Source organism: Ceratotherium simum, chromosome 8, assembly GCF_057802395.1.
Source record: "Ceratotherium simum simum isolate JZ-2026a chromosome 8, ASM5780239v1, whole genome shotgun sequence".
Lineage (NCBI taxonomy): Eukaryota > Metazoa > Chordata > Mammalia > Perissodactyla > Rhinocerotidae > Ceratotherium > Ceratotherium simum.
The window spans coordinates 30,930,029-30,942,868 of NC_141907.1; the positions used below are offsets into that span (position 1 = coordinate 30,930,029).

A 12,840-nucleotide genomic window follows, 5' to 3' on the forward strand; every position below is an offset into this window, starting at 1 on the left:
CCCAATTAGAGTGTGATGTTCTCCCTAAGCTGGGGCCTATGTCTGGGTGAAATCAGCATCTCTGGCTCTCTCCCCTCCATCATTACATGAAGATAATTCTCTGGTTTTTGAATGTTAATATATCTAAAATGGAACCCACCCTTCTTCTGTCCCTTTTCCCACTTTCTCAACTGCTACTGTTTCCCAGTCTTCCAGACTTTAAAATCTTGGCTTATAGTCCATTGTTCACCCTTTACAACCTAGATCCAGACTGCGGGCTGTTTCGTTCATTCACCTGCTTCACCTGCTACATTGTTTCTTAGAAGTTTGCCTTTTCTTTCCATTTCACAAGGCTCTGTCTCTGCTAAGGCTTCTGTTTCTTAAGAGCTGAGTGACTATGGCAACCTTTTTCTGAGCTTTCCCTACCCTGGCTGTTTTTGTGTTCTGGTCCAGACTGTACACAGCTGCTCCAATAATCTTCCTTAAACAGTATTTACCAGATTTCATTCATTCTAAGATGCATGTTTTCTCACACTTTTACATCTCAGGAATCAGGATTCATCTTACAAATAAATGGCGTGTCATAGTGTAATTGGAGGTGCATTTCCTTTTTAGTGGAAATGTACAATATTGGAGCAGCCTACAACTGATGATATTTTAGATTCAATAAAATGCAGCACATTATGTCATTTGTGGGGTATAGTGGAAACAGCATACATTTTTTTTGTTAGACTAGGATTCAAATTCTGGGTCTGTAGATTACCAGTCCTGTGACTCTGGGCAAATTGCTTGATCTCTTTGACATATAGTTGACCCCTCTGTAAAATGAATGGGATAGTGTTTATCTTCTAGGATTGTTATGAGAATTCAGTGAGATAACAGAGAGTGCCTGGCGCATGGAAGGCACTCAACCACTGTTAATTTCTTTCTGGCTGTCACCTTTTTCAGTCTTTCTCCTGATGAAGAACCTCGTGTAATGAAATTATTCATGTGCATTTTTCTTTTGTCTTCCTGAGTACTGCAAAAGACCTTTGACTGAAGGCGTCTGTCTGTCTGAGGGGTGCTTAGTGTCTGGTGCAAAAGGAATGTGAGTGGGAAGAATATTCAGGAAATACTGTGTCACATACAAGAAAGGATTACGTAGCAAGACAAAAACCTTGGAAGTCAGGCTATTAGCTTGAGAGAAGATTTCTCTAAATTCCTTTAATTACTTTAGGGTATCAACCAGTACTATAGGACTCTGACCTTGGAGATCTAATATGAGAGAAAAGGGCCCAGCTTGTCAACAAGGCAGAGCCAGGGCCTACCCTTTGTGGTCTCTAGGAGACAGTGGAAGGAGACGGAGAGGAGAGAGAGGGGGCCAGAGTTCGGTAGACTTGCTTCCGCATTTCTGTTCTCTGAGTTCTGCTTCAGAAAAGGGGAAGTGGGTTAGATCAGTGAACATAAGTGGGTGGATAGGTAACACTGAGGGCAACTTGCCTCTGCTCTCTACTTAGGACTCTGGAAAGAGATCACCTTACAACAATCACCTCCCCACCCCTGCCCCTGCTAAGAGACCTGGGCATGGCCACGGCAGCAAGGGACCTTGAGGTTTAATTTTCCCAAGCTGCCCTCAATTACTGTGTGCCACATATGCTGAGTTGAGAGCCACTGCTAGTCTCCATGACAGGGAGAGGTGACCACACAAAGGGCCTGGGGTGAGTAAACTGGATGGAGCATGGCCCTAATGGTTGGAGCTCTTCATCCACAGCAGGAGAGGTTGGTCTGGGTTGACTGCAGAGCAACACCAGGCTCTGACCAAGCTGAGAGGGAAAGGCCAGTCCATGGGTTCCAGCCGCCCCAAGCTCAGCCACAATGCTAGCAACCAGGCAGACAGTGGGCATCACCTGGAGACTGCACCCAAGAACTGCCTTTTCTCCTTCATGATGTGAGGTCACCTGATGTCTTAGGGAGAAGAAGCAGAGGAGTGGGGATGCCAAGCCCTCTGAGAGTCTCGGCATCTTGATCTAAGAGAGAATAAGCACTTAATAAAGAGTTCTTGGAAAACATCAGTTCCAACTAAGGTTTCAATTGGATAGAACTAAAAGTTCACTTTATCCTGCTAACCAGAGGATGGAGACTTGCCAAACTAGTTTTAGACAAAATAAAGAAGCTACATTTTCTCTGCACATTGAAGTTGTAGGTTAAGTTAAATTATATGAATCTCATGTTAGCTTGGCCTTACTAATAATTACTGAATTGAATAATTACTTAGTCTCACACTGAAGGTTCATCATCAGCTGTATCCACCTACTTTTCCACCAATGCTTCCTGCTTCTCCCACCACAGCCCTCCTGTTCTATCGAGCCCAGTCTCCTTCTCTATACACATTTTTTTCCTCCCAACAGTCTGCCTGCTCAGGAATCTCAAAATGCATTTTGCCTCCTGAGTTGCCAAAATACATCATTGGCTTTATAATTGACAGGATATGTTGTGATGCCCTTGGTCTTCTCTCCGCACTGTCAACTAATCACCTCTTTTCCATTTTCTATTAATCAAATAGGTGAAATGCATATCCCCTTATTGAATCACACGTCATTTCACTCAGGCCAGTGCTTCAGTTTGTCTAGCTCACTTCATATTTTGGTTCTGTCTGTCAAAGCCTGGGCAGGTCTTACCATGTTGATATTCTGTAAAAGTATCATAAGCATGTTACATCATCCTTCTCCCATCCGTGAGCCACTTTATAAAAAAAAAAGGGAAGGAAGCTTCATAGAGATGATAAAAGGGAAGGAAAGCATTATGTCATAATTGACCTTCATTGCTCCAGTTTAATTGTAAATATTGGCTTACCATTTCTGCAGCATAGAATGGCTCTTCTGGAACTCTCATGCCTGACTTTCCAAAACAGTATTATTGTTCCTCCTTTGTGTGCGTAGACAATCTTCTACCTAATGTTGCTCCTAAATATAGAGCAGTGGCATTGTGGGGAGCTCCAAAATTTACTGTGGGAGCTGTACTTTGCTGAACATTTAGTTCTGCTAAATTGTGGCTGATTACCCCAACACTGGAAATCACCCAAGAAGATTAGTTCTTCAATAAACAGAATGAGAGATCCTCATTTGCAGGTGACATTTAAGTGTCCCAATTGGGTACAGTCACCATGAAGCCTTTCTGAAATTCTGAACATAAGGCACTTATTTCTTTCCATCCTTATTGTTTATTTCTTATAGGAGGGAGAGGAGACCTTTAACAAGTCTTTGCACAGTAAAGAGAGCACTCATGTAAGAGGCCTGCTTTGTCAATAATTAATTATAAACCATTGGAAAAGTAACTTAAACTCAGTTTTCTTATCTATAAAGCACAGTGTTTCTTCTACCTGATCTTTGTTTCCTTTCAGCTCCCAAAAGTTATGATGCTATGACCTTACCATCTCTATATGTGCAGGCGTGTCACATTTCTGTGTTTGCAGTGCTATTCTATCTAGAAGTCCTTCTTACTCTCTGCGAAGAACAATCTCTTATGCATGTATCCTTCAAGTTCAGACTCCTGTCTTACTTCCTCACTGATGTCTACCCCCAATCCCCAGGGGCGGATTAAGATGCTTGGTCCCATGGGCTTCATTCATTTATTCACAGACATTTTTTGAGCCTCTGCTTTGCACCAGGCAGATTTATGGGTGCAGTGGATACTGTAGTGTTGAAAACAAACATAGTCCCTACCCTCATGGAGTTTACAGTCTCACAGACAATGCAGTCATAGACAACAGTGACCAGGGTGATGCTTGCTGCAAAGGAAGCACAGGGTGCTCTGGGCAAGCACAATGAGGGGGCCTGATCGAACCTAGAGGTATCAGGAAGGCCTACTGAGGAGCTGACATCTAAGCTGAACCTTGAAGGATGGTAGATGGAGCTAGCCAGGTTAAAAAGAAGAATATTTCAGGCAGAAGGAACATAGTTTTATAGGCAAATTTGGGAAAGAACTTGAACATTGTCTAGTGCTTGCTGCCTGCCAGGCACTTATTCTAAGTGCTATGTATACATTAACTTGTTTAATCTTTGCTATGAGCCTAGGAGCTAAATTCCGTCTTCTCCATTTTATTAAATGAGGTTACTTAGAAATCAGAAGTAAATAACTGCTAGAGATCCCACAGCTAATAAGTAGCAGGATTCGAACGAAGGCAGTTTGACTCCAGTGTCTATGCTTTTAATCAGCGCACCAAAAGCCTCTTATATTCACACATTCAGGAAAATTTATATAGATATAAGTATGTAAATACATGTGCATGTATAAATATATGTATGTTTCAATATATACTTACACACGTGCAGACACGTGTGTGAAGAGTATATAGCTAGAGCATGAACAGGAGGGAGAACATGATATGAAATGAGATTGGAGAGTTGGGCAGGGACTAGATCATGGAGGATCTCATAAATCAGGTCATAGATTCTAGGTACTATCTTCAGGGTGATGGGAACCTTAAGCATGGAAAGCACTGTAAAATGTTAACAGCCCAGGTTCAAATCCTACCTCTACTACTTGCTGCCTGTGTGACTTTGGGCATATTACTTCTCTGTGCCTCAGCTTTTTCATCTATAAAACAGGGATAATATTTCTGTCTGGTTCATAAGTTTGTGTAAGGAGTAAATAAATTATGTAGTGTCTGGTAGAGTAAAAAATAAATCTTAGCTATGGTGATCAGATGTGTGTTTTAAAAAGATCCCTCTGCCTGCAGTGTAGTGAGGGGATTAGAAGGAGCAAGAATGGAAGCAAAGAGATAATTTAGGGAGCCGCAGTAATACAGGCACAGGTACACTCAGAGGGTCACTCTGATAACAGTGGTTGCTGAGATCCCAGTGATACAAACAGAGCCAGCTTTGGGTTTCTCCCTGAGGCACACACTTGTGGTCGGGCGTCCTGCCACTGAAGGAGGCTGGTACCAGTTGCAGCCTGGCTACGGTTCCTTCATGGAGTGAGCTTCTCCAGCTTATTCTTAACACAAGCACAGTGGCTTCTGGCTTGCGGCTCCTGCTCTGGCTCCAACAACTCCTAGTACTCTCTGTCTCCATGTTCGTTAAAAGCCTTAATAGTCAGAGGTCCTGCCTTATTCATGGTTGAGTTCTTCCTTACCATCACATCCTAACTGGTAGGGCTGTCCAGAGGCTAAATCTCCCAAGACACAGTCATGAGGTCTGAGCAGTTAGTTGTCTTCATGAGGTTTGAGATGAAGCATCATCCTACGTCATACTGTTGGACCCTCTTTCTTTCTGGTGATTGTGTATGACCACTGGGGCCAGCCAGTCCTTCCTGGGCTTGAATTAAGACCTAATTTTCCCAGAAATGTCTGGGGAAAATGTCTTACTCATGTACCCATATATCTTAGTCATATATCTCATGACCAAGAGAATAATTGCAAGTGACCTAAAGTCAGTATTTGCATTAGTTCTAGTAAAAGTGTGGCCGTGAATGATATGGACCTGAAGAGGTTTGTTTTTTTTTTTTCTTATATCCCATGCATCTGGGGAAAGTCATTCTAATCAGAGTGAGAATTTCCATATCTATAAACCATAACTCATCACTGGTAAACAGTATCTGACAAACCCAGTTTGAAGTTTGACTCCTCCCTGCTTACCTTCTCCTGTGAGATGAACATTCTAGTAACAGAACACAACTACTAAAACAAATTCAAATGAGTGCTGTCTTCACCTCTGTATTGACCTTGAAAGTTATATCCATAGCACAATAATGGTGTCCTTGTTCAGAACTTTGTGAACCTGCTCTGTGTTCTTTTGAATATTTTTTAGTGGTGGCAGATGTTAATCTCTTTAAGAATAGATTTGATTTTTTAAAAGAGGTAAAGGTCTTTCCAAAGCTATGTCTTCTAAACGTAAAGGCCAAGTAAGACTGGAGAAATACCATTTCTAATAAAAACTAACTCCAGCTATAAAGTGACAAGAGTTTTTTTCAGTACAAAATGAGATAATTCCTACAGAGGAAATGCCCAGAGTAATGGCAGAATGATTGGAATGAGTTTGTATCCCCCTCCCATTATAATAGCTTTGAGGAGCAGCCTTCATTTCAGTACTGTGCTTGTTCAAAAACAAAATCAGGCATATTGTCTCTGTAGTTAAATTTTTTGTTTTGCATTCAGATAGTATCATATGGCATGGGAAAATTGAGAAGGAAAATATTTAAATTCAGATTCTCTTTCTGAAGAAATTATAATATGAATCCATTATGAATTCAGATTTGGGGATTTTTTTGGTAAAGCATGAGGTTATTATTTGTTTCTTACAGGTTGTTTTATTGTTTGATAATCTTCGTATTTAAGTCATTATGTCTGATTTCAAGTGGTAAAATTTGGTAGGGATTTTATTTGCTGACTTTTTGTTTTCAGTCCAGTTCAGCACATTATAATAAGCATGATAAATTAGGTTCCCTAAGAATATTTTAAAACAAGTTAGATGGTTTTAAGTAAAAAAAGATAAAATCAAATTACTTTCTTGAGCTTTTATACTTAATGATGAAATAAGGCACATAAAATGTGCTGTCAACAAGTTAGTATTCCAATAAATAGTAAATTAGATTCCAGTGTCTGCAGTGCCTGGACGTTAGGCCAAAAGCTAAACTTAATTTTTTTAAGTTTATCATAAATCTTGTCTTGTTGAGCACTTTGAGTTCCAACTGCTTTTTGCCAATTATCGATCAGGTGGATATATGGCATATCTCTTGGCCCAAAATGATGTTTTGTGTTGCGTAAGTTAGATGTTTCATTTATTTATTTCCTCCCTGTCTTCACAGTTGCTTGATTTTATCTCTTTTCATCATTTTCTGCCCATAAAGACATTTGAGAAAGAACAATTTAAGGGAGAAAAGCTGGAAGCAGGAGAATATTTAAACAAAGCTACTGAAGTAAGGAGACGTGGCGTTACGAAGGCCTGGATGAGGGCAGCGGTGGCCAAACTTTAAGGAAATAACAGATAGAAAAACTATTAGTAAAGACTCCCATAGGTAGCAGATAAATCATGTGACACTTAGGCTTCCATTTAAAAATCTAAGTGAAAGCCTTGTTTTGACTTTCACCCTGGTTGTTTGGTCCACGTGTATTTAGTTAGATCTTATTGTTAGATTTAGTTAGATCTATTGTATTAGTTAGATCTTAGCTCGTAATAGACTAGTGCTTGTATTAAATTTACACTGTTCTTGCACTCAATTCTACTATGAGTGGGGGATGTAAGACCGGTAGAAAATCACAGTACAAACTAGATGTGCAAAGTATCATTGAGGTATAATTCAATTCACATAGCATAAACTTCGCACATTTGAAGTGTCCGATTTAATGTGTTTTTAGTATATTCACAGTTGTATAAGCATTACCAAAATCCGTTTTAGAACATTTTCATCACCTCAAAAATGAATCCTGTGCCCTTTAGCTATCACTCCCTAAATTCCCTATTCTCCTCCCTCTCAGCCATAGGCAACCACTAATTTTTTTTTTCTCTGTAGATTTGCCTGTTCTAGACATTTCATGTAAATGGAATCAAACAAGAGGTGGTCTTTTGTGAATGGCTTCTTTCACTTAGGATAATGTTTTCAAGGCTGATCCATGTTGTAGCATGTATCAGTATTTCATTACTTTTTATTGCCAAATAATATTCCATTGTATGGATGTACCACATTTTATTTATCCATTGATCACTTGATGGACATTTGGATTGTTCCCACTTTTTGGCTATTATGAATAATGCTGCTGCAAACATTCATGTACAAGTTTTTGTGTGGACATATGTCTTCATTTCTCTTGGGTATATACCTAGGAGAATTGCTGAATCATGTGGTAATTGTATGTTTAATCATTTGAGGAACTGTCAGACTGTTTTCCAAAGTGGATATACCATTTTATATTCCCAGCAGCAATGTATGAGGTTTCTAATTGCACCACATCCTCGTCAACACTTGTTATTATCAGTCTTTTTGATTATAGCTAAATCAGTGCATGAGAAATGTTATCTCATTGTGGTTTTGATTTGGTTTTCCCTGATGACTAATGATACTGAGCATCTTTTCATGTGTTTTTTGGCAATCTGTGTAATGTTTGTAAAGAAATGTCTACTCAGATCTTTTGTCCATTTTTAGTTGGGTTATTTATCTTATTATTCAGTTATAGGAGTTCCTTATATATTCTAGATACAAATACCTTATCAAATATGATTTGCAAATATTTTCTTCCATTCTGTGGGTGCTCTTCACTTTCTTGATAGTCTTCTTGTTTTTTTTTTTGTGAGGAAGATCAGCCCTGAGCTAATATCTGTCACCAATCCTCCTCTTTTTGCTGAGGAAGACTGGCCCTGGGCTAACATCCGTGCCCATCTTCCTCCACTTTATATGGGATGCCGCCACAGCATGGCTTGATAAGCGGTGCGTAGGTGTGTGCCTGGGATCCGAACCCCAGGCCGCCACAGCGGAGCATGCGCACTTAACCACTGCGCCAGCAGGCCGGGCCCTTGATAGTGTCTTTTGAAGCACAAAATATTTTAATTTTGAGTAAGTCCAATTTATCTGTTTTTTCTTTGGTTACTTGTACTTTGCTGTCATATCTAAGAAACCATTGTCAAATCTAAGGTCACAAAGATTTACCCCTATGTTTTCTATAAAACTAGAGTTTTATAGTTTTAACTCTTAAATTTATGTCTATGATCTATTTTGAGTATTTTTCTATGTGTTATGAGGTAGGAGTTAAACTTTGTTCTTTTGCATGTGGATATTCAGTTGTTCTGATACCATTTGTTGAAAATACTATTCATTTCTCATTGAATTGTTTTGGCACCCGTGTTGAAATCAGTTAACCTTAAGTGTGAGGATTTATTTCTGGATTCTCAATTTTATTCTATTGAATATCTTTATGCCAGTACCACACTCTCTTAATTATTGTAGCTTTGTAGTAAGTTTGAAATCTCAAAGTGTGAGTCCTCCAATTTTGTTCTTCTTTTACAAGATTGTTTTGGCTATTCTAGGTCTCTTCAATTTCCATGTGAGTTTTAGGATCAGCTTGTCAATTTCTGTAACTAAGCCAGCTGGGAGTTTTATAGTGATTGCGTTGAATCTGTAGATTAATTTGAGGAGTATTGCCATCTTAACAATAATAAGTCTCCCAATCCCTTTACATGGGATGTCTTTCAATTTATTCAGATCTTTTAAAATTTTTTTCAATGGTGTTTTGTAATTTTCAGGGTATAAATTTTGCATTTCTTTTGTTAAATTTATTCATAAGTTTTTAATTCTCTCTGATGCTGTTTTAAATGGAATTGTTTCCTTGATTTCATCTTAGATTGTGCATTGCTAGTGTGTAGAAGTATCCTACAACCTTGCTCAACTCATTAGTTCCAACAGTTTTTTAGTGGTTTCCTTAGGATTTTCAATATACAAGATCATATGATCTATGAATAAAGATAGATCTACTTCTTCCTTTCCTATCTTGATGCATTTTATTTCTTTTTCTTGCCTAATTGCCCTGGCTGGAACCTCCAGTCCAGTGTTGAATAGAAGTGGTGAGAGTGGATATCCTTCTCTTGTTCCTAATCATAGGGGGAACAGTCTGTCTTCATTAAAATATATGATGTTAGATGTAGTTTTTTCATACATGTCCTTTATTCAGGTTGAGGAAGTTAATTTATATTCCTAGTTTGTTGAGTGTTTTTACCATGAAAAGGTGTTGGATTTTGTCAAATGTTTTTTCTCTGTGGAGATTGGTCATGTGGCTTTTGTCCTTTGTTCTGTTGATATATATTATATAACATTAGTTGATTTTCTGATGCTAAACCAACCTTGCATTCCTGATAAATCCCACCTAGTTGTGTTGTATACTCCTTTTGATGTGCTGCTGGACTAGGTTTTCTAATATTTTGTTAAGGATGTTTGTTTTATAAGAGATATTGCGCTTTAGTTTCCTTGGGATATTTTTGTCTGGCTTTGGTACCAGTATCATATTGGTCTCATGGAATAAATTGGGAAGTGTTCTCACCTCTTCTAATTTTTGGAAGATGATGAAGAATTGGTATTAATACTTCTTTAAATTTTTGATAGATTTCACCAGTGCATCCATCTGTACCCAGACTTTTCTTTTTGTGCAGTTTTTATTTAATTGCTATTTAATTTCTTGTTGAAAATGTCTTCACATTTTCTGTTTTGTCTTGAATCAATTTATGTAACTTGTCTCTAGAAATTTGTCCATTTCATCTAAGTAGTCTATTTCATTTGCATATAGTTGTTTATAGTATTCTCTAATAATTCTTTTTATTTCTGTAAGGTCAGTAGTAATGGCCTTTCTTTCACTCCTGATTTTAGTAATTTGGAACTTTTTCCCTTTTTTTGTCAGTCCAGCTAAAGTTTTGTCCATTTTGTTGATCTCTTCAAAGAACCATCTTTTGGTTTCATTGATTTTTCTCTATTGTTTTTCTATTCTCTGTTTCATTAATTTTCATTGTAATGTATTATTTCTTTATGCATGCTTTAGCTTGCTCTTCTTTTTCTGTTGTCTTAAGATAGAAAGTTATATTATTGATTTGAGATCTTTCTTCCTTTTTAATATAGGTATTCATAGCTATAAATTTGCCTCTAAGTACTACTTTAACTGCATCCCATAAGTTTTTTCATTCATCTCAAAGTATTTTTTAATTTCCCACATGATTTCTTCTTTGACTCATTGGTTATTTAGGAGTATGTTAATTTCCATATAATTGTGAATTTCACAAATTTCTATTATTGATTTCTAATGTCATTGCATTGTGTTCAGAGAACATACTTTATATGATTTAAATCCATTTAAGTTTATTGAGGCTTGTTTTTCTTTTTTTGTTTTTTTGGTTTTTTGGTTGTGTGTGTGTGTGTGAGGAAGATTAGCCTTTAGCTAACATCTGTTGCCAATCCTCCTCTTTTTTGCTGAGGAAGATTGACCCTGGGCTAACATCCACGCCTGTCTTCCTCTACTTTATATGGGACACTGCCACAGCATGGCTTGATAAGCAGTGCACGTGTCCATGCCCGCGATCTGAACCTGCGAACCCCGGGCTGCCAAAGTGGAGTGCGCAAACTTAACCATTACACCACCAGGCTGGCCCCAGTTGAGGCTTGTTTTATGATCTAATATATGTTCCATCCTGGAGAATGTTATATGAGTACTTGAGAAGAATGTATATTCTGTTGTTGTTGAGTAGATTGCTCTACAGATATGTTAGATCTAGTTGGTTTATAGTATTGTTCCAGTCTTTAGTTTCTTGTTGATCTTCTTTCTAGTCATTTTTCTAATTATTGAATGTGAGATAGTCAAGTCTCCAACTATTACAGTTGAATTGTCTATTTCTTCCTTCCTTTCTGTCAGTTTGTGCTTCATGTATTTTAAGGCTCTGTTGTTAGTGGCATATACATTTATAATTGTTATATCCTCCTGATTGACCCTTTTATCATTAAAAAATGTCCTTCTTTATCTCTAGTTACATTTTATGTCTTAAAATTTCTTTTGTTTGCTATTAGTATAGCCACGTGAGCTTTCTTATGGTTGTTGTTTGCATGATGTATCTTTTTCCATCCTTTTACTTTCAACCTATTTGAATCTAAAGTGTGTCTCCTATAGACTGCATATAGTTGAATCTTGTTTTTATCCAGTCTGACAATCTCTGCCTTTGATTGGATTGTTTAATCCATTCACATTTAATGGTATTATCATTATAGTTGGATTTACATCTGCCATGTTACTTTTTTTCTGTATGCCTTATGTCTTTTGTGTTCCTCTATTTCTCTTTTACTTCTTTGCTTTGTATTAAGTGAATATTTTCTGCTGTAACATTATAATTCTTTTAATGATTTTTTAAACTATTTTTTTAGTTATTTTCTTTGTAGTTATTTTAAGGCATATACATCTTAACTTAAAGGAATCTACTTACAATTTATAGTAACTTAATTCTAGTGAGCTATAGACAGATTTCTCCTATATAGCTCTGTTCCCTTTTCTCTCTTTTTGTGCTGTTGTTGTTATATATGTTACAAATTCAATGACATATTGTTATAATTATTACTTTGTATGATTTTATGTTGTTTAAAGAAGATGAGAGAAGAGGAGTAGGTATATATTAATAGCTTTTGTTATATTAACCTTCATATTCACCATTTCTGTTTCTCTTCATTTGTTCTAAATCACACCTCTCCTCAGATATATCCAAACCGCGTCAGCCAGAAGGATGGAGTCCAGGCTTTGTGTATGATTGTTAGTTTATGCATGGCACAACTAAGAGTTACCATTCACGTTGCAGTAGATTTGTGTTTTTATTTTGACAGTGTGTTGGCAGATGGCTGAAAATGTCTTCTTCTAATGATTTCAGTATATGAGGCTCAGTAATTTATAGTTCTGTCCAATTAAACTTTCTGTGATGGTGAAGGATTCTGTATCTGTGCCTTCCAACATGGGAGTCAGTAGCCACATGTGGCTGTCGAGCACTTGAAGAACTGAGTTTTTAATTGTAATTAGTTTATATTTAATTTTAAAAAGCCACAGCTAAAGGGTCTCATATTGAACAGCAAAATTATAATCTCATGTCCCCGACCTTAATATTGTAATTAAACCTTTTAAGGTAGATTAAAGGGAAGAACCTCAAAATTGGTGCTGACAATTTCATATATGATAAAGCTCCTGGATTGGGCCATGGGGATATTTTTTAAAGAAGCTATTATATCTCTATCAGCTATCTAAAAACTCAAATGCAGATAGACAAAGATCTGGTACAAACACACCCATGTGGGGCCACGACCGAGAGACGGGAAATACACAGAGTGTCTGGGATCTGCTTGGGGCACAATGGAGGACCTGTGCTCTGTGCTTCCATCTCA

At 37.6% G+C, this 12,840-nt stretch overlaps 1 protein-coding gene across 2 annotated transcripts in view; it reads left to right on the forward strand.

Annotated features, from left to right (window-relative positions):
- The window catches only part of NWD2 (NACHT and WD repeat domain containing 2), a 169,744-nt gene that overhangs the window by 77,725 nt on the left and 79,179 nt on the right, over positions 1 to 12,840 (forward strand). The window lies entirely within an intron of this gene.